The sequence below is a fragment of the Neophocaena asiaeorientalis genome, unplaced genomic scaffold (genome assembly GCF_003031525.2).
Source record: "Neophocaena asiaeorientalis asiaeorientalis breed wild unplaced genomic scaffold, Neophocaena_asiaeorientalis_V1.1 scaffold131, whole genome shotgun sequence".
Classification (NCBI taxonomy): domain Eukaryota; kingdom Metazoa; phylum Chordata; class Mammalia; order Artiodactyla; family Phocoenidae; genus Neophocaena; species Neophocaena asiaeorientalis.
The window spans coordinates 3,345,411-3,370,151 of record NW_020173201.1 but is presented as its reverse complement, the minus strand read 5'-3'; the positions used below and the strand labels follow the sequence as shown (position 1 = coordinate 3,370,151).

The 24,741-nt window shown below is 38.1% G+C and overlaps 1 protein-coding gene across 2 annotated transcripts in view; it reads right to left on the bottom strand.

Annotated features, from left to right (window-relative positions):
• PRKG1 (protein kinase cGMP-dependent 1) overlaps positions 1–24,741 on the bottom strand; it is a 1,182,852-nt gene that overhangs the window by 306,354 nt on the left and 851,757 nt on the right. The gene's annotated exons all lie outside the window — the stretch shown is intronic.

The window sequence follows — 24,741 nt, the reverse complement described above, 5'->3', positions numbered from 1 at the left end:
CCACTGGACGGGGCCTTCTTAAAGGGGCACACTAAGCCCCTAATTGTTCCCCAGTAAAGCCTCTCATCTGCCTGTACACTAGAAGTCAAGGCAATGTAGTATCAACATTAAAAGTCTGGTCTTGGGTGTACAACAGACCTAGATCCAAATCCTCCATGCATCACTTTACGTGGGTGTTCTTAGCCAAATTTCTTTATCTGTAAAATGGCCTTAGTACTACTTCAAAGTGTTATCTAAGAAATCAGTAAGTGAACTAAAATAAAGGCCTTGATATTTGACACAAGTGAATATTCAATAACTTGCTGCTACAGTTATTAACAAAGGATAATGATTCAGGGTCAACAGTAAGCTAATTTTCTCAAATATTGATCTTTATTGTTTTTCCAGATAGTATAGAATATTCTGGGTATTTTTAGACTTCTAGAAACAATTTTACTGAAATAAATTAAAGAACATTATCCTCAATTAAAAAAAAAAATCAACACTAAACCAATTCAGGGGACAGCAAATGATATTCAATATTCAAATGAGAAAATTTCTGAGGTGAGGAATGTAACAGAATATCTGTAAGAATAAGTGAATTATAATAGTACATTAACAAAAATTATCCTTTCTAATGAGGAGAACTCAGGCTAAATTTCTACATTACTCAGCAGAGAAAACTGCTTTCTACAGAGAAAAACTGAAAATAACACCAGGATTTTCAAACATACCAACTATGTATGGTAGTAATATTTTTCTCCTTTTTTAATTCAAAGTTTGAAGACAGAATTCCATAGTACATTATCTGGATTGAAATTTGTACGAGATGATCTCATAAACACTTAAATAAGAAAACAAATTCTAACAGTATTTTTCATGAATGTGAATTTTGTTATTTTACTAACAACTTATAAGCATTTATATACTATTGTTGGTCACATAGCAGAATGGAATGTACAAAACATATTCCTTGATTCTTTTCAAACTTCAGCATAGGTGAATATTATTTTCTATTGCATTAACCTATCCTAATACAACTGAAAGTCTTTCCTTTCCTATAGGAAGTGATGGAAACACTTTTGAGTGGAGATTCATTAGCTGATATCAAGGAAACTATATATTTATCACATCAAATCTGGCTCCCTTATAACATGAAAGGGTTGACCAAGATCATTTCCAGGGCCTCTCCCATCTCTAGCATTTTACTTATTATCATTCTATGACTTTCCTATTACAGAGGTTATTGTAATTTTGAGATGCTGATTTGATCCCTGGTGCGTCAGTTTTCAGGTAATAACACTGTGTAATAGGTGCAGTCCAGGACAAGTAGTTCTGTGTCAGACAGATGTGCCAGAAATACCAAGAATGAATATTCAATTCCATAATAGGCCAGTGAACTTCACAGAGAGGAAACCTACTTCACAGCTGCAATACTCCTTTAGCACACAAATTTATGCTGATGTTAAGAAAGAAATGGAGAGGGTTTCCCTGGTGGCGCAGTGGTTGAGAATCTGCCTGCTGATGCAGGGGACACGGGTTCGAGCCCTGGTCTGGGGGGATCCCACATGCCACAGGACAACTAGGCCCGTGAACCACAACTACTGAGCCTGCGCGTCTGGAGTCTGTGCTCTGCAACGAGAGGCCGCGATAGTGAGAGGCCCGCGCACTGCGATGAAGAGTGGCCCCCACTTGCCACAACTAGAGAAAGCCCTCGCACAGAAACAAAGACCCAACACAGCAAAAATTAATTAATTAATTAATAAAAACTCCTACCCCCAACTTCTTCTATTAAAAAAGAAAGAAAGAAAGAAAGAAATGGAGAAAGAAATCTGCAGTAAAAGGAGTAGCTAGCCCAGTAAGACTCAACAGTGCTACTGGCTGGGATGGGGGAATGGTGGGAGAAGTGTGGGAGACAGAGGAAGCAACTCTAAGATACTGTAAACTCTTACAGAGGCTAGCAACTCAGTAATATTTTTATAATAATATAAGAACAACCTGGGGACAGCATTTTCCTAAATAAGAATAGCTAAGAAGAAAACACAATTAAAACTATGCTTGTCCTTCATTTTTTTTAAATAAGAGAAAGCTCACTTAGACATTAAAAAAATCAATCTCATAATAGAAGACATTCTTTTAAATTAAATAAATGTTATTTTAGAAAAACTAACTATACTGGTCTTTCTAGTATCATCATAGATTCATCACGGACCAACAGTGATCATGGGTATTTGAAGCCACTTCGTTTATAACATACTGAATATTTTATAAACATATATACACCAATATTAAAATGTATGAATGCATCATTACTTCCATACCAAAAATGATGAATTCCATTGGACTTCCCTTGTGGTCCAGTGGTTAAGAATCTGCCTTCTAATGCAGGTGATGAGGGTTCAATCCCTGGTCAGGGAACTAAGATCCCACATGCTGCAGGGCAACTAAGCCTGCGTGCTGCAACTACTGAGCCCATGCACCTCAATGCAAGATCCTGCATGCCACAACGAAGATCCCACGTGCTGCAACTAAGATCCAAGTCACCCAAAAAAAAAAAAAAAAAAAAAATTCCAACTTCACTGTAGAGGATTTGGGTAATATAAAAAATAAATTTAGGAAATGTACAGAAATGTCATCCAAAATATGACCAGGTGTAAATATCTGTACTCAAAAAAGAATGTGTCTCTTAGAAGACAGCTGCTGAGGCAGTGAGGTAGAGCACACATCTGAGGCTCACCACTCCCAGTCCCCGGAGTGCACCCCGTCAGCACAGTGAGCATGAACTCTGGGCCTCCGAGATCCTGGCACCTCGGCCTGCATCACTTCCTTCCCTTCCAGGGCTCCCGCTGCTGTCTTACAGTAATCAAAATTTCCCACACGCCCTTCCAGCTCAAGCCAAGTTTATTACAAGAAGCTTCACGCCTAGACCAGCATCTCCCACTGTCTCTTTCATGTTGCTCTGTGGAATATTGATAGGTAAAAAATGAAAATTACATGCCTCAAAAATGCCCTGGGTCAAGTTTGGGAAATGGTGAAACAAAATTCAGAAGATCTTATTAGGTTTCAATATGTCAGCATCCTTCAAGAGGAGGCTATGGAATGGCTATTTCTCAAAAATTTTACTTGGGAAATAGTTTTAGAAACAAATCTGTTCTGCTTTGCTACTTATATTAGAATTCAGATCTTAGACAAGTAATGCTGGGAAATAGATTATACATTTGGGGTAGAAAAAAATCCTTTCCTTTCAATATCTTTCCACTTAAAAACAAATTAATGTAATGTTACACCTGAAGGCATTGCCTTAAGGTTATTGATAAAGCCCACTGATAAAAGTTGAGCAATTGGCAGGTGAGTCACTTTTGATTAATCAAAATTTAAAATTCGTTTCAGCCCTCTAACTTCAGCCTTTTGGATTTACACACTATAATTACAAGTATATTATTTTTTTTTCCTCTGGTTTGGGGTATATTTATCACTGGATTTGGCATGCACAGTTTAATTACTCTACTTGAATATCAAATAAAAGCAAGTAAAAGATAAATGACCCTAGGCAATACTCTCTTTCTGCAATTTCAAAATAATGGATCAAGTAAGTTAGCAGTAGAGTATACATTTTAGACTACGGCACACAATTGTGTGGGCTGCTTCTAAGCAAAAGATTTACTATTTTAAACATATTAAAGCCATTTCACTGACTCTTTTTGTGGATCAGTAGTAATTATGCCTGAGGTATCTTTGATTGTTGTCAAACAGTGATGCTAGCTGTTTTGTAAATTCAGCGGGGGGAGTCACGTTTGAGAGCTCAAGGTCTATAACATGTAACCTAAACTACTCTGGAACAAATCCAATGACCCCTTAAATCAGTTAAAAAGCAGGGGGGTCATTCTCTAGAATTCTTTTAGCTGGTGGTCCCAAATCATCAACACATTAAACAGCTACCCTGTCCTCCTTCTCTTAATAGCTACTTTGTTCTTACATATAGCTTCTTTTCTAGAGCAGGGAATGGTAATTAGGATTTCAGAGTTTGGTACAGCCAGCCAGCATTAGCATCTTGGCTTTGTGTGTTGAGGATTAATAACAGTAGCCATAATGATGACAGAAAATAATAATAGTTCTAATTACTAATATTCATTTTAGGTTGGTGAGCAGCTGTTAAAACATCTCTTTAGAAGTGAAAGTTCAGTCACATATTTTTTTCACCAAACAGGGAAAACCTTAATACTAATTAGGAAGGAAGATTACAAATTCGAATGTCAGTCAAAGTGTAATGTAACTGTTCTTTACTAACTTTTTTTTCTGTCTCCACTTTAAGCTTTCTGGCCCTTAAGCTTTTTAACAGCTGACGGTGAACGTAATGACAGGAGACCCAGAAGCCTCCTGGTTTCCACTTAAAACAACCCTTTCCAATTCAATAAGGGAAATTTCTCTTCTGTTTGCATTTGAAGAATGTGATCTGTTTCCTCAAAGGTGTCACTAACTGGTATGCCTAGAAAGTCACTGACTACTAGTAATTATTTTAAGGCACACGATATACTGCCAAGAAAGTCTTCCAGAGAATTGAAGTCTAGTCCATCACTTCCAAAACCAGCTACAAACATCTTCAGCAAATGACTTCTTGGCAAGCAAGTCCATCATTTCCTCTATGAAATTAAGAAGTCAGAATTAGTCAGTGTTTCCTAAATTCTCCGGACCACGTGAATCACCAAGGATATTATAGAGGGAATGGATTGTGACTGTGGTCTTCAGCCCAAACTCAGTATCAGAACCTCCAGGTCAGAGAATACAAAATCAGAGTCAGGGTTAAATGGCAGGAAATTGTTTCCAGGACCCTGGAGGGTAGGAAGCAAGGAGAGTGATCCTTCAAGACCACTTGGGCACTGACTCCATCCACTTCCATCAGATAAGGATGGGACCCTGCTGATGCTGGTCACAAACAAGGACAGCCTGAAACCTGTCAACATTCTCTTAAATCAGGGGTCCAGCTAGTGAATAGTCTCTGTAAACTTTCTCTGTAAAGGTCCAGCTAGTGAATATCCGAGTCTTGTTTCTGTTGTAACTACTCAACTCTTACTGCAGAGTCAAAGCAGTCATAGACAGTAAGTAAAGAAACGAATGTTGCTGGCTTCCAGTAAAACTTACATTTGAATTTCATATAATTTACAGATGGCATGAAGTGTTATTATTCTTCTGATTTTTTTTCAACCATTTAAAAATACAAAAAACATTCTTAGCTCACATACAAAAATAGCTGGCGGGCTATTTGCTGATCCCTGCCTTAAATGGAAATGCCAAAATTTTAAGGTAATGCCTTTTCAAATGACATCAGAAGCCACATAATGAAAGGACAGGAACAGAATCAAGTGTCACTTTCTCTTTTAGTCCTAGCAGGATCCCACCTGTCTCAAATGTCACCGGCAGCAGGGTATCCATAGGAAGGGGCATGGGAAAGGTCCTCAGAGATAGACTGTGTCTGCTCCTGCCGGTCTAGCTACCTAACTTCCATTATGTTCTGTTTCCTTAACTAAATAAATTGCGAATCTATGACATGAATGGGAATCTATGAATGCATGCATGCATGTTCGTGTGCCTCTGTGTGTGTATGTGTGTACGCACATGTGTGTGGTCTCTGCTGCCAATCTGTAACTCGACCTGCAAAGTTGCAGTGCTGTTTAAAATACAGGTTTCCAGGCTCCTCTCTAGATATGTTTCAGTAGTTCTCAGGTGGTGCCCAGAAATCTGTATTTTAAGCTACTGCCCCAAGTGAGTCATATGATCTAATCTTTTCAGGAAACTAATATTGGAATCAAGGTCCAGCACAAATTGAAAGTTCACAGTACACTTTCTCGCCCAATCTTCTCTTGGGCTGCAAGGATGACCTTTTCTATCTTATACAAATAAAACTGGTTTTATAAGTGATATCATCATACATACCAATCTTAATACTAAAAGGCAGGACTGTGGACCATGAGGTCCTGAAGCAAGAAAAGCTTCTAGGACTACTCAGAGGTGATGCTTAGGGAAGAAAAACAACAAAACCACAAAAACACGCTAAGCCAAGACTTGTTCAGGGAAAATAGGCCATAAGCAATCAGTCTATGGTGAACTGATATGACCACAAGCAGGCAAGACAGAAAGGACCGCACTTTGCTGATACTTTTCAAACACTGGCAGTTCTGAACCACTGGGAAACAGTAGCACACAGAGCAAGTAAACCCCCAGAAACCCACAGTAAACAGAGATGAGAAGCCTGTGTGAGCAAAGAGGTTGGGCAGGGCCACACGTCTATGATAGCTTTGCTCTAAACAGTGGCGACAGCCGCAAACCAAAGGGCAGCTTTCTTGGAGTCAACTGTTCAACAGTATCTCTTGGCACAAACAGCAATCCCCATCAGACGCACCATCTTGCAACATAATAGACAAAGCTGGCTATATCAAAAGCTGGCTATGGGTCAAACATCTCAACAGGCTATTATCCCCTTCATCACCTTTTCTACTCCCAAACTTATACTCCCTTGAGTTTAATTTTTGCTATTTTTCTTCATGTTCCTCACTGGTCCCTCTTCTTACAGGTTCCCTAGCTCAGCTTGGATTTCTTATTCATGACAGTGTCATCCTGTAATTCTGATTGCTGTAGATCTCTCACCATAGTCAATTTCTTCCTTAAACCTGTAATTTTGTACAAAACTAACTTTTTAATTTGCTCAGAGAGACGTACTCACTTTTTTGATGCCTATTATATCATGCTATTTAATTATTATTAGAAAACAATTTTTGATGAAAACAATAATAAATTACAGTAATAGCTAACAATACAGTCTCACTTTATGCCATGCATGTGCTACATGCTTTATATGGATATCACATTTAATATTAAAACAATAGTTTCTAGTATGACCTGTAAGGACCTTGGAAAGTCATCCTCACAACAAGAAGAAAGCTGAACAAACTGATAATAAGTAATTTTTCTTAGAAATGAGGTCACGGGGCCAACTGCAGCCCTGAAAACGGGATGGGGATAAAGAGATTCACAGCAAAAGCCCAGAAGCAGAAGCCCCCAGCTGGAGCCAGTATAGGTAGGAACACTTTAAACCATCATTGATGCATTGCTAGAGGCTCACTGCAGACTAGCTTGAGAATTAAAAACTCCTTGAGGGTCCAGTCTTACAGGGGTCCCCACACTTTCCTGAGTTCTACCCCTCTACCAGGTTCTGACCCTGAATATAAGTTAAAAATCCCCTGTGCTTCCCTCAAGGAAAGAGGAAAGTCGTCATTTTGAAATATACTCAGAACTCTCTCTCTTCTGTTTAACAAGACATGCCCTCAGGAAAACTATTTTAGCAGAGCCAAAGGAGGTTTTAATAAGGCTAACCAACCTCAGTGAAGAAAATAACTCAATTCCAGCCCCCTCTAGCCTTTGATATGAGGGGAAAGAAATACCTAATTCAGGCTCACTAAAGGACTGAGATTTAATAACAGGACTATAGAATAACTTCCTCCCCTCCACACCTTACGACCTGTGAGGGTTAATTTTATGTGTCAGCTTAACTGGATCACAGTTATTTGGCTAAACGTTATTTGTGAGTAAGTCTGTGAGGGTGTTTCTGGATGAAATTAGCATTTGAATTGGTGGACTCAGTAAAGCAGTTTGCCCTCCCCAGTGTGACTGTGCATCATCCAATCTGCTGAGAGCTTGAACAGAACTAAAAGGCAGAGGAAAGAAGAATTTGGCCCTTCTTGCCTGACTGCTTAAGCCAGAGCATCAATCTTCTCCCACTGCTGGCACACCTGGTTCTCAGGCCTTCATACCCAGACTGGAACCTACTCCATTAACTCCCCTGGTTCTCAGGCCTTTATATTCAAACTGAATTACACAACCAGCTTTCCTGGGTGTCCAGTTGGCAGATGGCAGATTGTAAGATGCCTAAGCCTCCAAAATTATATGGGCCAATTCCATATAACCTCTCTCTCTCCCCATATATATACATATATACACAAACACACACACATGCACACACACACACAAAATCTCCTATTGGTTCTGCTTCTCTAGAGAACCCTAATACTCCACTGCATCAGTAGTGCTTCTGTACAGTAATGGGAGATTATAGCTGAAAGAAGGCAAGTCTCAGAATCTATTTAAGAAGAAACTTCCAGGGAAACCCAAAGACAAGAGAGGAGGAGAAAACAAAAACACTAGAGGAAGTTGTAGCCTTTGACACCACCGCTACAGCAAACAGTAAACACAGTCCAACTCTTAGCCAGATAAACACAAAACGTCCCACTAAAGGTCTGTCTACTTAGGTTCTTGTTACCTAATACATCATGTCTTACTTTCAACAAAAAAGTTACAAGGCATGCTGAAAGACACAAACACAATTTGAAAAGACAAAGCAAGCCTCAGAACCAAACTCAGATATGGCAGAAATTCTAGAATTATCAGACAAGAAATGTAAAGTAACTATGAATAATGTGCTAAGGGTTCTTACAGAAAAACGTGGATAACATACTAGTAAAGATGGGTAATGTAAACAGAAAGATAGAGCTGTAAGGAAGAATCAAAAGGAAATGTTAGAAAATAAAAATACCATAACTGAAATGAAGAATGCTTTTGATGGGGCCCATCAGGAGACTGGAAATGACCAAGACAAAAATCAGTGAGTTTGAAAAACATGTAAATAGAAACTTCCAAAACTGAAATGCAAAGAGAAAAAAAGAATGGGAAAAAAAGAACAGAATATCCAAGAACTGAGAGACAATTACAAAAGGAGTTGATTATTTTCTTATATTCCATATGTGTAATGGGAATAACAGAAGAAAAGAGAAAATTACAGAAGAAATATTTGAAGTAAAAACAGTCGAGAATTTTCCAAAATTCACAACAAAAAAATCACAGATGGAGGAAGCTAATTGATCATCTAATAGAATAAATACAAAGTAAGCATATAATATTCAAACTTCTGGAAATCAAAGACAAAGAGAAAAACCTGAAAGGAGGCAGAAGAATAAAAACACTATGTACAAAGGAACAAGGATAAGAATTACATGGGATTTCTCTTCATAAACCACCTGCTTTAAGCAAGAAGAGCATAAAATGAAATATTTAAAGTGTGGGCAAAAACCGTAAAAGTCCACCATCCTGGGATTCTGTGTACAGTGAAATTATCTTTCAAAAGTGAAGTAGAGGGATTCCCTGGTGGCGCAGTGGTTGAGAGTCTGCCTGCCAATGCAGCTGACACGGGTTCGTGCCCCGGTCCGGGAAGATCCCACATGCCGCGGAGCGGCTGGGCCCGTGAGCCATGGCCGCTAAGCCTGCGCGTCCAGAGCCTGTGCTCTGCAACGGGAAAGGCCACAACAGTGAGAGGCCCACGTACCCTTAAAAAAAAAAAAAAAAAAAAAAAAGTGAAGTAGAAACAATGTCTTTCTCAAACAAAAACGGAGGGAACATGTCACTCAATTTTTTTCCAAATTGAATTTGTCATTCAATTTGTTTTCATGACTTGCCAGAAATGTTAAAAAATCGTTCTTCAAAGAAAAGGAAAATGACATAGGTTGGAAAATGTCCACATAAAGAAGGGAAAAGTGTTAGACAAGGAATAATAAAGGTAAAATAATTCTTTTTCTTATTCTTAATTGCTCTAAGAGATACAGGTTAAAAATTATAATAGCTACAATGCATTGTTTATTATTAATCTCATGAATACACGGAATGCATGATAGTGGGATAAGGAGAGGAAATAGTCTGTTACAAGGTACTTGCACTACCTGTGGAGTAGTATAGCACTACTTGAAAGAAGACTTGAACTAACTGAGAAGTAAACTGCAAACTCCAGGGCAATCACTAAAAAGTATATATAAAAAGAAAAAAACTATATAATTGTTATGCTAAGAAAGGAGAAACAACAGAATCATACAAAGTGGTTAATTAAAACAAGAACAGGCATAAAAAGAGAGAAAGGAAGGAAAAAGGGAAGGAAGGAAAGCAAGAACAAAGGCAATGAATAGAAAGCAGTTAAATGTATGGTAGATATTAATCCAAGTATGCCAATAATCACTTTAAATGAGAATGATCTAAATACACAATTAAATTACAGAAACTGTCAGAATGGATAAAAAACAAAACACAACCATATACTGTCTTCAAGAAATCTACTTCAAATATAAAGACCCAGAGGTTAAAAGTCATGTGATGGAAAATGATATACCATACTAACACAAATCAAAAGAAAGCTGGAGTAGCTATATTATTTTTAGACAAATCAGACTTCAGAGCAAGGAAAATTATCAGGGATAAAGAGGGGTATGCATCATGATAAAAGGATCAATACTCCAAGAAGATATAACAATATATAACAATTCTTAATGTATCAATATATGTGCCTAATAACAAAGTATCAAAATACATGAGGGAAAAACTGATAGTATTACAAAGAGAAATAGATGAATCTACTATTATAATTGAAGATTCAATACCCCTTTATTGGTAATTGATGAATCCAGCAGGCAGAAATTCAAGAAGTATACAGTTGAACTGTACCAGCAGTCAACTGGATCTAACTGACATTTATTGAATAATTCATTCAACAACAGAATACACATTTTTCTAAAAGTCACATGGAACATTCACTAAGACAGACCACATTCCTGCACAAAACACACTTTAAGAAATTCAAAAGAAGAGAAATCATATAAAATATGTACTTATAGTGGAATTAAACTAGAAGCTAATAGAAAGTTAGCTGAGAATTCCAAAAATGTGGAGATTAAACAATACACTTCTAAATAGCACATGGCTCAAAGAAGTAGTCTCAAGAAAAATTAAAAACTATTTTGGTCTAAATGAAAATGAAACTACAACCTATCTAAATTTCTAGGATGCAGTGAAAGCAGTGCTTAGAGAGAAATTTATAGAATTTAATGCATACAGTCAATAAGAGATCTAAAATCAGTAATTTAAGCTTCCACCGGAGGAGACTAGAAAAAGAAGGGCAAGTTAAATTCAAAGTAAGCAGAAGAAAATAAATAAGATTTAGAGAAGAAAACAATATAATTGAAAACAAGCAATCAATAGAAGAAAAAAAAAAATCAACGAAACCAAAAGCTAATTCTTTGAAAAAGATCAATGAAATCCGTAAGCCCCTAGCTAGGCTAACTAACAAAAAAGAGAGAAGACACAACTTTCTAATATCTGAAATTAAATAGGGTACATCACTACAGATCCCATGGACATTAAAAGGATAATAAAAAATATTATAAATAGCTCTGTGCCATTAATTTGATAACCTAGATAAAATGGACCAATTGCTTGAAAGGTTCAATCTGCCAAAACTCACACGAAAATAAACAGACTATCTGAATAGGCCTATATCTATTAGGGAAATTGAAATCAGTAGTTACTAACTTTCTAAAACAGAAAGCATCAGATGCAGCTGGGTTCACCAAATGTTTGGTAAATTCCACCAAACATTTAAAGAAATGATACCAATTCTATAGAAACTGATCCAGGAAATAGAAGCAGAGGGAACACTTTCCAACTCGTTCGTTCTCTGATACTTGAATCACCCTATTATCAAAACTAGACAAAAGATTAGCAAATTGAATCCAATAATGTATATAAAAAATAAATCATATGATTATAATATACAGAAAAGCATTTCACAAAGTCCAATACCCATTCATGATCCCCCCGCAAAAAAAAAGAAAGAAAGAAAAAGAAAAAACAAAACAGATTCTCGGTAATCTAGGAGTAGAGAAACCTACAGTTAAAAGCATACAGTATGATGAGAAACTAGATCCTTTCTCCTAACATGGTGAATAAGATAAGGATTTTCCCTCTCACCACTCCTATTCAACATCATACCGGAAGTCCTAGCTAATATATTAAGAAAAATATACATATACAGATGGGGAAAGAAAAAATGAAACTGTTCACAGGCTACATGATTGTCTATTCAAAATAACTGACAAAAAGACGCCTGGAACTAATAAGTGATAAGGCTAATACACAAAAGTAAATTAATTTCCTATATACCATATGAACAAGAGGAATTTGAAATTAAAAACACAATATCATTTATATTATCTAAACTACAGATATAGAAAAAGGGGGAATGAAGGGCAGAATAAATAGGTGGAGCACAGGGGAATTTTAGGGCTGTGAAACTGTACATCATACACAATACTGTAATGGTGGATACATGCCATTCTGTATTTGTCAAAATACAGAAGACCCACCAAAGAGTACAACACACAAAAAAGAACCCTTAAATGTAAACTATGGACTTTAGTTAATAGTCATGTTTCCATGTTGGTTCATCAGTTGTAAAAAAAAAAAAAAAAGAAAAAGTACCATACCGTAGGGTAAACTGTGAGTGGAGAGAAGGGAGTATATGAGAACTCCTTATGTTTTCTGTTCAATTTCTCCATAAACATGAAACTGAGGAATAAAGTATGTTAATGAGAAAAACAATGGTGTTTCAAAAACATAAAAAGAGAAATCAATCCTATGAGGTAAGTACTGTTATTATATATTCCAGAAGTGAAAACTGGGACTTAGGAACGTTACGTAACCTTTTCAAGACCAAATATCTAGTTAATTGTGGAAACAGGATTAAAACATGTTGCCAAGACTGAAACCCAGGCATTATCACAAATATATAGAGATATATAAATACAACATACATACACACCGTTGACCTTTGAACAACAGGAGTTTGAACTGTACAGGTTGACTTATACTGGGAATTTTTTTCTATAAATACTACAGTACTACACTACCCAAAGGTGGCTGAATCTGCAGATGTGGAACCACCAATAAGGAGGGCTGACTATTGGACTTGAGTATCCATGGATCTTGGTATCCAAGGTGGGTCCTGGAACCAATCCCCTGCAGATACCAAAGGACAACTGTATGTGTGTGTGTACACACACACACACACACACACACACACATATATATATATAAATGTATGTATACACACATGTAGGATAACTATCTCTATTCTTTAGATGAGAAGCTAAGTAAAAAGAGAGAAAAGATATGTACACTGTAAACTTATAGATTGGGGGATTGCCATAAGCAAGTACTGAGCTGAAATTGTAGGAAACTGGGAAGATGGCTTCTAGAGGCTTTTATTCCCTTGTTATCAAGTAGTAATCTACAATAGTTCAGCTCTGTGCCTAAGGACATTACACTGGAAAGTTAGCATCTTTATCAGTGCTCCCCTTCTTTAGAAATATGCTTCCAAAGGTTTGGCCTTTGTTTTATCTCCCTAACATGAATAAGGGAGACCAGAGACCTGATAGAAGAAAAATAAGTCTTATTCCTTTTCCAGCCCTTGGCTCTCCACACCCTCTCTGTCTTTGACCTTTATTTTGGGTCCTTGGGAATCTTCTACTTACGACCTCCATATCATCAGATAGTACTTATGAATTCTAGTATTTCAGAACGCATGGCCCTGATCCTTGCCACATTTGCAGTCTAGTTGTGGTGATATCATCCAAACGTACAACAGAACAGTTCTGTTTCATTCACTGAGTCACTCGTGTAGCACATATTTACTGAAAACCTACTTAGACTATTCCTTCAACAAATATTCGGGCTTCCCTGGTGGTGCAGTGGTTAAGAATCCACCTGCCAATGCAGGGGACACGGGTTCAAGCCCTGGCCTGGGAAGATCCCACATGCCGCGGAGCAGCTAAGCCCGTGCACCACAACTACTGAGCCTGCACTCTAGAGCCCGTGAGCCACAACTACTGAGACCGCGTGCTGCAACTACTGAAGCCCACGCACCTAGAGCCCATGCTCCAAAACAAAAGAAGCCACTGAAATGAGAAGCCCACGCACCGCAACTAGAGAAAGCCCACACACAGCAACAAAGACCCAACATGGTCAGAAATAATAAATTAATTTTTTTAAAAAAGGATTCTTCAAAATACTATTTAAAACAAAACAAAAATATTCATTGGTTATGTAGTAAATGTGGGGTATAATTCTTATGCAAATCCTTGCTCTGCTGGAAACTTGGGATATAAGCTGAGACATATCCTACCCTTAAGGTATTTAGAGAAAATTGGGGAAAAGACAAGTTCCAGGCAATATAGGGGCAAGTATATGATTCTGAAGCACAAACTATAAAAGAATTAAGGGACCAACAAATAAGATAAGGCAGAGTCAGTCAAGGCAAGCTTCTCAAAAGAAAGACTTGATTTTAAAGAACATCTTTGGAAGAGAGAAAAGGAGTCAGGGATAGCCCAACTGCTCTCATGCTCACTATAACGAATGATGCAAAGTAATTTGCACAAGTCATGTGAAGCAAAGAGAATGGGAGAACAGCATTGCACTGCAAGCCTATTTACAAAACAAAACATGCTACCTTTATTAAAATAATAATTTTCTGTTGTAAGTAATAAAATGAATGGTAAGCCTTCCCAGAGAGCTAAGAAAAGCTCACTTATAGAATCTCATAGTAATTAAGGGCACACATAGGACATGAAACACACAGGATTTTTCTATACAGCTGCAATCTCACTAAAGCCTTGGTGGGTCACAGTTCCCTCCTCATTAATACTGACTGGCTTGTGATGTACATTCATGCCTGAAATACTGCCTGCCCTGGTTCAGAGCCTTATCTACCAGGAAACAGCCTTGTAGCCACTGGCCTAAGAAACTGCATGATTCCTTCTCTGCAGGGGTGGTAGGCTGACTTGCAGTGGATTCTCGCCGCGGGGGTGGGGGGGCTGGGGGGGCAGGACATGCAGCCAAAGGTTTTGGGGAGACTTGGAACTGAATGCCCACTTTACCCCCTGCTCTAAACTGTTTGATAGCTCTCTCCAGCCCAGACAAGCTTTGTATTTTGTGACTAAAACTGAAAGCCCAAGCGGTTTTCTTATCTTTAGCTTCTTACTGTTAAGTGTAAGTGGGCTTCTATTCTTTAATGATTTATGTCTCGGATGCCAACTGTCTACAAGCCCCAGAGCTAGTTTTTTTTTTTTTTTTTTTGGCAGCTACAAAGATGCCTCAGATTAAAAAAAAAAAAAGTTGAAAATCTTGGGTCATGCTTTCTTTTAATCAGAGCAGTTTGTCTAATTCAGACCAGATGTTTATCACTCTGCTCTGTAAAAGGAATTCAAGGTTTATCATGATCTGCTCCAATACTATCAACTAGCATCTTGTAAATAGGATCTCACACTTATGCTAAAGACGAGCCACTAATTCATACTTTCACACAAATTCACTATTTGTTTACAAACCCCACAAAGGGGAGTGAACCACAAGTACCAAGCAGGCTTATATATTCTTATATGGCGATCACTTCAAGCAATCTCTACAAATGTTTTCTAGAAAGCTGATTTATTACAGATCGGTTTTCTAGTTGCAGAGCACATACGTTTCAATGAATTACTGGCAGCATAAAGCAAAACATACATATCCTGATGATAAAATGACTAGAAATGGCTTGTTTCAAAGTTGGTTGAAGGCATAAAATGGATTCCTGTCATAACAAATTAAAAATGCTGACTGGGAAAAAATTAATTACTCCCAGGGGAGGGGGGAGGGGAAAGTCAAGTAAACCTTTTCAGAAGGAAACATCTCCTATTTATATTAAAAAAAAAAAAGAGTGGGGATGGGATAAAATTTTCATTTATGCTACAAATTTTCAAGATGTAATACAGCATAGGAATAAAAGATACCAATTCCAGCTTCAGACTGGATGGAGTAAACTACTTCCCCATTAGCTGTATTACCAGAGCCTCAGTTCCCCCAGCTATAAACTGGGAATAGTAAAAGTACAGCTGACCCTTGAACAACATGGGTTTGAACTGTGAGGGTCCACTTACATGCAGATTTCTTTCACTGAATATGAACTACAGTATTAAGTGATCTGAAGTTGGGTGAACCTGTGGTTCCACATCCACAGATACAAGGACCGACTGAAAAGTTATACGTGGAGTTTCGATTGTGTGGAGGGTCAGTGCCCCAACCCCTGCTGCTGTTCAAGGGTCAACTGTCATAGTAGTTACCTCAGAGGGTTTTAAACAGACGCCCTTAGCCTGGCACAGAGTTAGGCTTAGTAAGTTGAAGGTATTACTGTTGCTTTTCTCAACTGCTTACAAGTACCCAGTGAAAAGAAATACCAACATAGTACTAGCCTTTACAGAACTTACAATCTAAAGTGGTAAAACTTCACAAAACTAGAGACCAACTTAAAACAATGGACAAGCACTTATTTCTTATATATAATGATAACTAAATAGATCTAGGAGATATGGGAGAAGGAAGTCCCTAAAGGGAGAGAAATGAAAATGACTGAGGCTCAGAACTAGAAAAGTCTCTGTTGAGAATGTGATCATACAGAATCCTAGAGTTAGGCAGAAGCTGAAAAGTCAATGTTGTTCAAGCACCAAATCAATGTTTAAGTACCTACAACGTCCTAACTAATCTCTTTTACCCTGTAGCTTTTCAAATATGTATGATTTCTGTTCATACTTAACATTCTGTACTATACTTTGCCATCTGTGATATTTGCAATGGCTGTCAACTCAAAGTCACCTCTTCAGATATAACTTTCCTAACCACCCTAGCTAAAGTAGTCCCCCTGTCCTTGGCCGTCTCTACCATATTACCTTATTTTATTTCCTTCATACTTTTAGCAGTGTTTCCCAAGTGCTGTCATATCTACCCTATAGCAGAATTTCCCAGTCTCAGCACTATTGACATTTGGGGCTGAATGGTCGTTGTTAAGCTGTTCTATGCATTGTAGAATGTTTAGTAGCATCCTGGCTTTTATCCACTAGAGGCCAGTGGCAGCCCTCTGTTGCCCTCAATATTATAACCACCAAAGATGTCTCCAGACATTACAAAATGCCTGCTCCGCCCTTCAGATGGAGAGCCCAGTAGGACTTGGGACAGCCTGACCAGTCACCTCCAGCCATAAGGAGTTTTGTTAACCCCAGTATGTGTGCAGGATAAACATTTTCCATATGTGTCAATTTGTGAAAGGGTTTGGTAAGCACTGCTGATGGACATCTGAAATTATGTTTGCATATTTAATGGTTTTACATTAGTTCTTCAATTTAAAACCCACAGCAATATCACAAGAGGCAGAAACTGCTGTTACCCCGATTCATCAATGATGGGTTAAATTATTCATCCAGTCTATTTTTAGAGATGGAGCTCCCCATCTTCTGAACACAGAAAACTGTGTCCACTAAGTTTAAAAGGAATCCAGGGCTTCCCTGGTGGCGCAGTGGTTGAGAGTCCGCCTGCCGATGCAGGGGACACGGGTTCGTGCCCCGGTCTGGGAGGATCCCACATGCTGCAGAGCAGCTGGGCCCGTGAGCCATGGCCACTGAGCCTGCGCGTCTGGAGTCTGTGCTCCGCAACGGGAGAGGCCACAACAGTGAGAGGCCCGCGTACAGCAAAAAAAAAACAAAAAACCCACAAAAAAGGAATCCAATACCTTCCCCCAAAGTCTTCTCCAGGGCAAATTTCTAAGTTACTTCAATTGCTTTCTTCCATTGTTTCCAGCAATACTGCCTATACTCTGCCGTGTCTTCACTATCCTATCCTTCTGGAATTTTTTTCTTTTTAATCATGTGCAAAACTATACATTTCTCCTCTGGTACCATCTTAGTGGATCTCACCCGTTATTCCAACCTGTTTAGATATTTTGGGTCTTTGTCAGGTGTAGGGCCACTGGTTCAACTCAAGTGAGGAAGCTGAAGAAAAATGAAAAACTGAATATTTTGTAGAATGTGGAATAGGTTATATAAATAAGTAAAATATGTAATTTAAAGAGGTAGAAAGTTCAGGGTGAGAATAAATTGTATAAATGCTTACAGATCAAGTTACAGACCATTTTTCAAAGAAGCTGAACCATTTTACAAGCCCACCAGCAACATCCTAGAGTGGTAATTTCTCTATATCCTCACCAACATTTGTCACTGTCTTTTTTATTCTAGCCACCCTAGTGGGTATGAAGTGGTATGTAATTATGGTTTTGATTTTCATTTTCCTAATGACTATTAACATGGAACGTGTACTTACTGGTTTTTTGTGCATCTCCTTTGGGAAAATATCTATTCACTCATTTTTAAAAATTTGTTTGTTTATTTATGGCTGCCTTGGGTCTTTGTTGCTGCTCGTGGGCTTTCTCTAGTTGCAGTGAGCGGGGGCTGCTCTTCGTTGTGATGCGCAGGCTTCTCATTGCGGTGGCTTGTCTTGTTGCAGAGCACGGGCTCTAGGTGCGCAGGCTCAGTAGTTGTGGCACACAGGGCTTAGTTGCTCCAGGGCATGTGGGATCTTCCCGGACCAGGACTTGAACCCATGTCCCCTGCATTGGCAGGTGGATTCCTAACCACTGCGCCACCAGGGAAGTCCCTGTTTATTTATTTTTAAACTTTTTAAAATTCACTCAGTTGTAAGTATTCTTTATATATTCTAGATACAAGTCGTGTGATAATTAATTTTATGTGTCAACTTAGCTGGGCCATAGTGCTCAGACATTTGGTCAAACATTACAGCATTCTGGATTTTTGTGTGGGGGTGATAAGATTAACATTTAAGTCAGTGAACTTTGAGACAAGATTAACATTTAACTTGGATTTTGAGTAAAGTGGATTACCTTCCATAATGTGGGTGGGCCTCATCCAGTCAAATGAAGATCTTAATAGAACAAAGACTGACCCCCAAGCAAGAAGGGATTCTGCCAGCAGATGGCCATTGGACTTGAACTGCAACATCAGCTCTTCTATGGTCTCCAGCCTGCCAGCCCATTCTGTAGATTTTGAACTGGTCAGCCTCCACAATAACACGAGCCAATTCCTTAAAATAAATCTCTTATATATATATATCTATATATATATATATATATACACATACATACATACACATCCTATTGGTTCTGTTTTCTCTGGAGAACTCTGACTAATACAACTCCCTTATCACATATATGATTTGCAAACATGTTCTCCCATTCCACATTTCCTTCTGTAATAGAGTAAGATGTGCAGATATTAATATTAAACTGAGAGTCTGTCTTTACGTTTTAATCTCTCCACCCTGCCACAAAATACAAACACACACACCCTTCTACTTCTTTCTCCTTCAGAAGCAGCCATTTGCCTCACAGATGGGAAGACCCAAAGGAACCAGGGAGATCTAAACAGATAATTTTCCAAATTCAGAGTCCTTCAGTCCAGAGCAATTGGGAAAGAACTGTTCTTTAAATTCCCTCCAGCTTGGCTTTGAATAGCAAGAGCCAAACCTAAAGGAAGGGAAGAAAAAGTTTAGTCATAACAATAGATTTCAAAGAGAACCAATAATGTTCCTGTCTACTCCATCAATTTCTTTCCCAAAGAGTCTAGGTCTGTTTAGAACGATAAAAAGAGAGAGCTTCACAGCACTCCAGTAACTCATCAAGTACAGGACTTTTCCCTTGTATTACTCACAATTGGAGAGAATGCAAAGGAATCTGGGAAAATGCCAACATAACATGGTAACACCAAGGAACTGTTGCACGGCTAAAACAATGCACATTTAATCAGCCCTGGGGTACCTTGCAGTAACCAAAATTGCCTGTGTTACGTTAAACTCCTTTTCCAATGATGATCCCTGGACAGTAATCTGATATTTGCTTCTTACCATATTATCAGGATAATAGCTTTCTTTCCTTGCCTTTTTTCTATTTTTCTCATCATGTCCCTCTTAATATTTCAAAAAGTATAATGAGTATTATTTGTCTAAGATATTGTCAGGACCATAATAGTATAAATATCCCAAAATGAAAACATAAATGCCCCATCTAGGGACACAAACCAAAACAACCCATTATTTAGGCTCAAATGTGTCCAAGATCCAATCATATAAAGTTGCAGACCCAAAGGCATAGAGCTCTTAAGAAGCTGGTGAAGCAGAGGTATTTTTCATTCTAAGACAACTAAATCCAATGTTTTAATGAGAGAATTGGACATGAAACAGATTTCAATATAAGCAAAGAAGTGGTTCTCATACGATTTATTTTCCATTTAAAAATCAGGAGATTTAAATATAGCACCCATGTCCCACTTCTATTCATATGAAGGAAAAATGAGCTACACCAGTGGTAAAAAGTGAATTTGTTGGCTTAACTTGGTTCTTCAATCTGACATTTTCAATTTTCCTTGAGTTATCTAAACATTTTCACCCTTATTTGTGAAAGCATAACTCCTTCCCAAATTAATTTTCAAGCTCCTATGTGACATAATAGGTAAATCTCTGCTCTGCCTCTCTATAAGAAAATGTTTTTCTTTGTCATTTCCTTTAAAGATGTCACTACAGCCCTGATATGTGGATATGTATTAGACAATGAGTTTATTTACAGTGACTTTTCCCCATTGTGTTGGGGTAGGTAATCACTGAAGGGAGCTATTTCTCAGGTGGAGATTAGCTACAGGTTGTTCCATCCATCTGAACAATGTAATTCATCTATAGAAACTAATTATGTGTACATAAAGGGAGAAGGAAAGTGTGTTAGGTTGCTATAGTAAGAAGAAAAATTAGATCCTATTTATAATTTCACAGCTCTTTCCTTTTACACATAAGTACTTCCTAGGCTTTCAGAATAGATTCCAATATTTGACTAATTCATTCAAAATAGTTTTCACTGTACTATACAGGATAGTATAGAGGTTAATGAAACCAGTTTATAGAGTCAGACCTTGTTATTCCCTACATGTGCCTAAAAATTCTCTTACAGTTTAATTTACAAACTATAAAATGGCTTCCCCAGCAAATCAACTCTGAAGCTCTTAAAATGATCTCTGGTATTTATTAAGACTTAATCTGAGTCAGATATGAGATGAGAAGAACATACTATGGTGAGAATGAAGGTGAATATTATTGAATCAATTATTCAATAATTAATCAATTATTCTCAGCCCTGTACTTCAATTTGTCTTGCAAAACACAACCTAAAAAAATGCTGGGATTGTTGCTCTTTATGTGAATAGGCCTTTGGCCAAGAACCTCTTTATATCTATGTGTAAACACAACTTCTCAAACTAACTAGAGAAAACTTTCCTATGTTCCTGAAAAAGGCATGAGAGATTTAATATACAAAAGAAATATTTGTACTATGTGATATAAAGGAAACGGAGAAAAGGGCACTGAATTGCTACACTAAGAATAAGGATATTTGTTTCTGTTTTATGATCTCATAAACAAGAACACATAAATGGGTACATCTACACTAGAAATTATGGAAGGGGGTAAGTGGGAGTGGGATGGGCAATGGCAGAAATGACTTATATAATGGTTTCTCTTTCAGCTTTAAAATAGGATGCTCCAAGCATCATTTATTTGTCCTCCAGTCACATGTACCCTCCTAAATCACTTTACCAATAACATTATGTTCATTCCTCTTTCTGTCTGCTTAAATTTCTTTTTCTCTCTCAGTCCTTGACTACCTTGTCCCTATTCTTTAATTTTTTTTCTCCCTTATGCTGGAAGTATTGCTTCATAATGAATACAAGGAATGAAATAGTCCATAAGAAAGTAAATCAACATAAAAACATCTAACCTCACCTGGGCTATTTTATCTAAATAATTGGTCTGTCCCTCTATAATCCATTCTTCTCACAGAGAAATATCATTAAAATATAACCCAGATAATGTCATTTTTATGTCTTAGAACCCTCAAAATCTTCCCACTGCACTGAGAACAAAAACCTTATCACAACTCCTTACCACAACCGGCAAAGCTGTCTGCCATCTGGCCTCGCCTATTTTCTCTAGCCTCATCTCACCGTACTATAAACCTTTTTTCTGTTCCTTAAGGACAGAAGACTCATTCCTAGCTTAGGATCTTATGCCTTCTCTTCCCTCTGCCCTGTACACATGGCATCCCATATCTGCATTTTGATCTCAGCTTAAACACCACCTTCCCCAGAGAGGTCTTGCCTTAGTAAACCAATACAGTGTGGCCATCTCACTTGATGCCATTTTGATGCTATTTTCCTTAATTCTCATCTGTACTTTCCAATGGAACATATGATTTGGGAGGACAAGGCCCTGAATCCCCAGAGTTTGGAATAATTACTGGCAAGTGGCAGATGCTCCATAAATATTTGTTAAACAAACAGGGCTGTAAAGTTCTTTGTTAAATGCAATGATTACACTGTCTTCTTTTCAAAATAATCTGGGATTCTTTCATTTTCTTGTAGATGTTGTAGGAAAAAAACCTCATTTATTATGCAAGCAAATTTCCCTTTAATGTTATGTGACATTGGTATTGCTTTTGTTCTTCCAAATTTGCTTCACTCTATCTCATACATAATTTAATCTAATTTCTCATTGCGCTTGTTTATTCAACTTGAGTTGAACACTTTCATGCACTGGTTAGTATATTCATATGTCTACCTCATATTTTGTCTGTTTACTTCATTTGTGTATGTCTTCAAAACAAATGTGTGGGCACTTAATCATGTGTTTCTATTTTCATGCAGCTTTGCTATAGACTGTACTGTGGCTCGTGTAACACAAATGAAGGCGTCTTCTGATTAGAAAATCTGACATAAAATACTAAAATATTTCTTTGGTCAGAGTTATTTATAGAGCTATGGCTATTGTTTCGCAAAACATAGCAAATGCTTCCACAGCTGTGGAAAAGAAAGAAAATGATTAAAGGATTTCATGGGATTTTATTTTATTTTGGACGGGCTTGATTGGGGCCAGTAAATTTGTACTTTAGTTCATTTTGTGAAAAGAAAAAGAAAAAGGTCATCAGAGAGTTCTTCAGTATACTCAACAAGGAAAGCAAAAAACAAAAGAACTCGGAAAAGCAGTTTTACATTTAAAGAGGTTGCAAGTACAGTGGTTGGCACATTCAGAGAGAAATGCAGCCAGTATTTTTGCTCATGAATCTTTTATACTTGAACATAGGAATCAAATGTGACTTCTGCTTTACTATGTGTTCCCATATAAGATGAGGGAGACCAATAAATCCTAGGAAAGCTCACTGTGATAAGACTCAAACTAAGAATTTGTGGATATAAACCTTTGAAGTTCTATGGATCATATAAATTACTGGTATATAGTTAGTACCTAGAGACAAAAACGTTTTCAGTATCTTTCCAGTTTCTCTCTATTATAGCACAACTCCAAAAATTCTTCAGCCTCCTGAGACTAAAATCCATTGATCCCACAGTCACTCAGTGGCCCTTGCTCCCCTTCTTGCACAATCGAAATTCCAGGTTCAGTCACTACAATCCTTCCTTCACATGCATCCACAACTCCCTATTCCCTCTTTCAACCACTCATCTTTTCCTGGCAAAATACCAATCCCAGTTAAATCCCATTCTCTGTCTACTTGGAACTTGAATCCAGGCAAACAAATGGGGCTGAAAAAACATATAAATGGGCTGGTAACCAAGACAGACTTAACGGTTCCGTCACTTTGACTAAACTTTAGACAGCCTTCTTTCTGACACTAGGCTCCTGATCTCCCTTGTCTTGGAGCATTTACTTTAGAAAGTTTTCAACTGTAAATTCTTAATTTGCCTGTTTGAGATGCAAATCTTCCAGGCTGTTGGCACCCTTTGTTTTACAGGTCAGGAATGTCCTTCTCAAAGACCTAGGAGCCATTCCTTAGAAAAGTAATCAAGAAGAAGATAGTGCCTCTATCTCCCAGTCTCTATGGGTGGATAGGAGCCTAACTTCCAGAAGGGGCAATCAGCAAGCACAGATGAACTAGTCACATTGACCAACCTCCTCCCTACTGGAGAACCACTGTTAGAAAAGGTAGATAGCGAGATAAGAGCAAAGAAAGGGGGGCGTGGGCCACGTGGCAGGAAACCATACATCTTGTGAACAACAGGGGTCCTGGAGACAAAGGAAGGCGGGAAAAGGCAGGAATCTCCGACATTCATGTAACTTTTTGTCCATTACACCCTCATTACAATAAAATTAACCTTGTAGATAAGAATTTCCCATCATGCACTGACACCATGACACTTCCAATCAAGACTAAATAAGGACAAAAATCCCTCCTCCCCTCGGGAAGGTGGAGCTGGGATGAAAATCAGTGAATACGAGCCCAAACCCCTCCCTCCTCAATGAATATTCCCCCCAATCATTTTCACGCCCCATATAACCAGCTTGCCAAAGAAACTCAGGGTGGCTGTTGACCTGAGTCTGCCAGCTCTCCCCTTGAGAGCTTAATATTGCTTAATAAATCCTCACTTTGCTTTCTTGAGTTCCATCTTATCTCTGAATTCTTTCTGAGACAAGAACCTACTTTCTGGTAACACCCCTACTGGAGTACTTTTCCACCAGCTCACTCCAGTGCTTAAAAATCCTCCCACCTTTTGGCCCAGCAGAGTGGAGTTTGATCGCTCTCTCCTATCGCACATCTTGAATGAACTCTTTTTGCCTGTTTAACTGAGATTAGGGATTGGTAACATCAAACAGGGCCTGAATGGTGACTGTCAGTCATACTGTGTCTTCTTAGTCTATTCCCTCTTCTATTTTTCTCATACCTTCTCCTCTGTCTTCAAACCTCTCAGACCTCTACCCCATCCTCATCCTCAGTTGATGACCTTGCTTTCTAGATTACAGAAAAAATAGAAGATATGAGAACAGGTTTGGCAGAGTGCCAACCACTCCATCAGTCCCCACCCCCATCTGCATATGTGCCCAGATACTCTGCCTTCTCTGTCTCTATAGGCACTAGGGACCCTATCCCCTTGTGTTCACTCAAGACACTGCTTGTATAAACCTCCTCTCTTT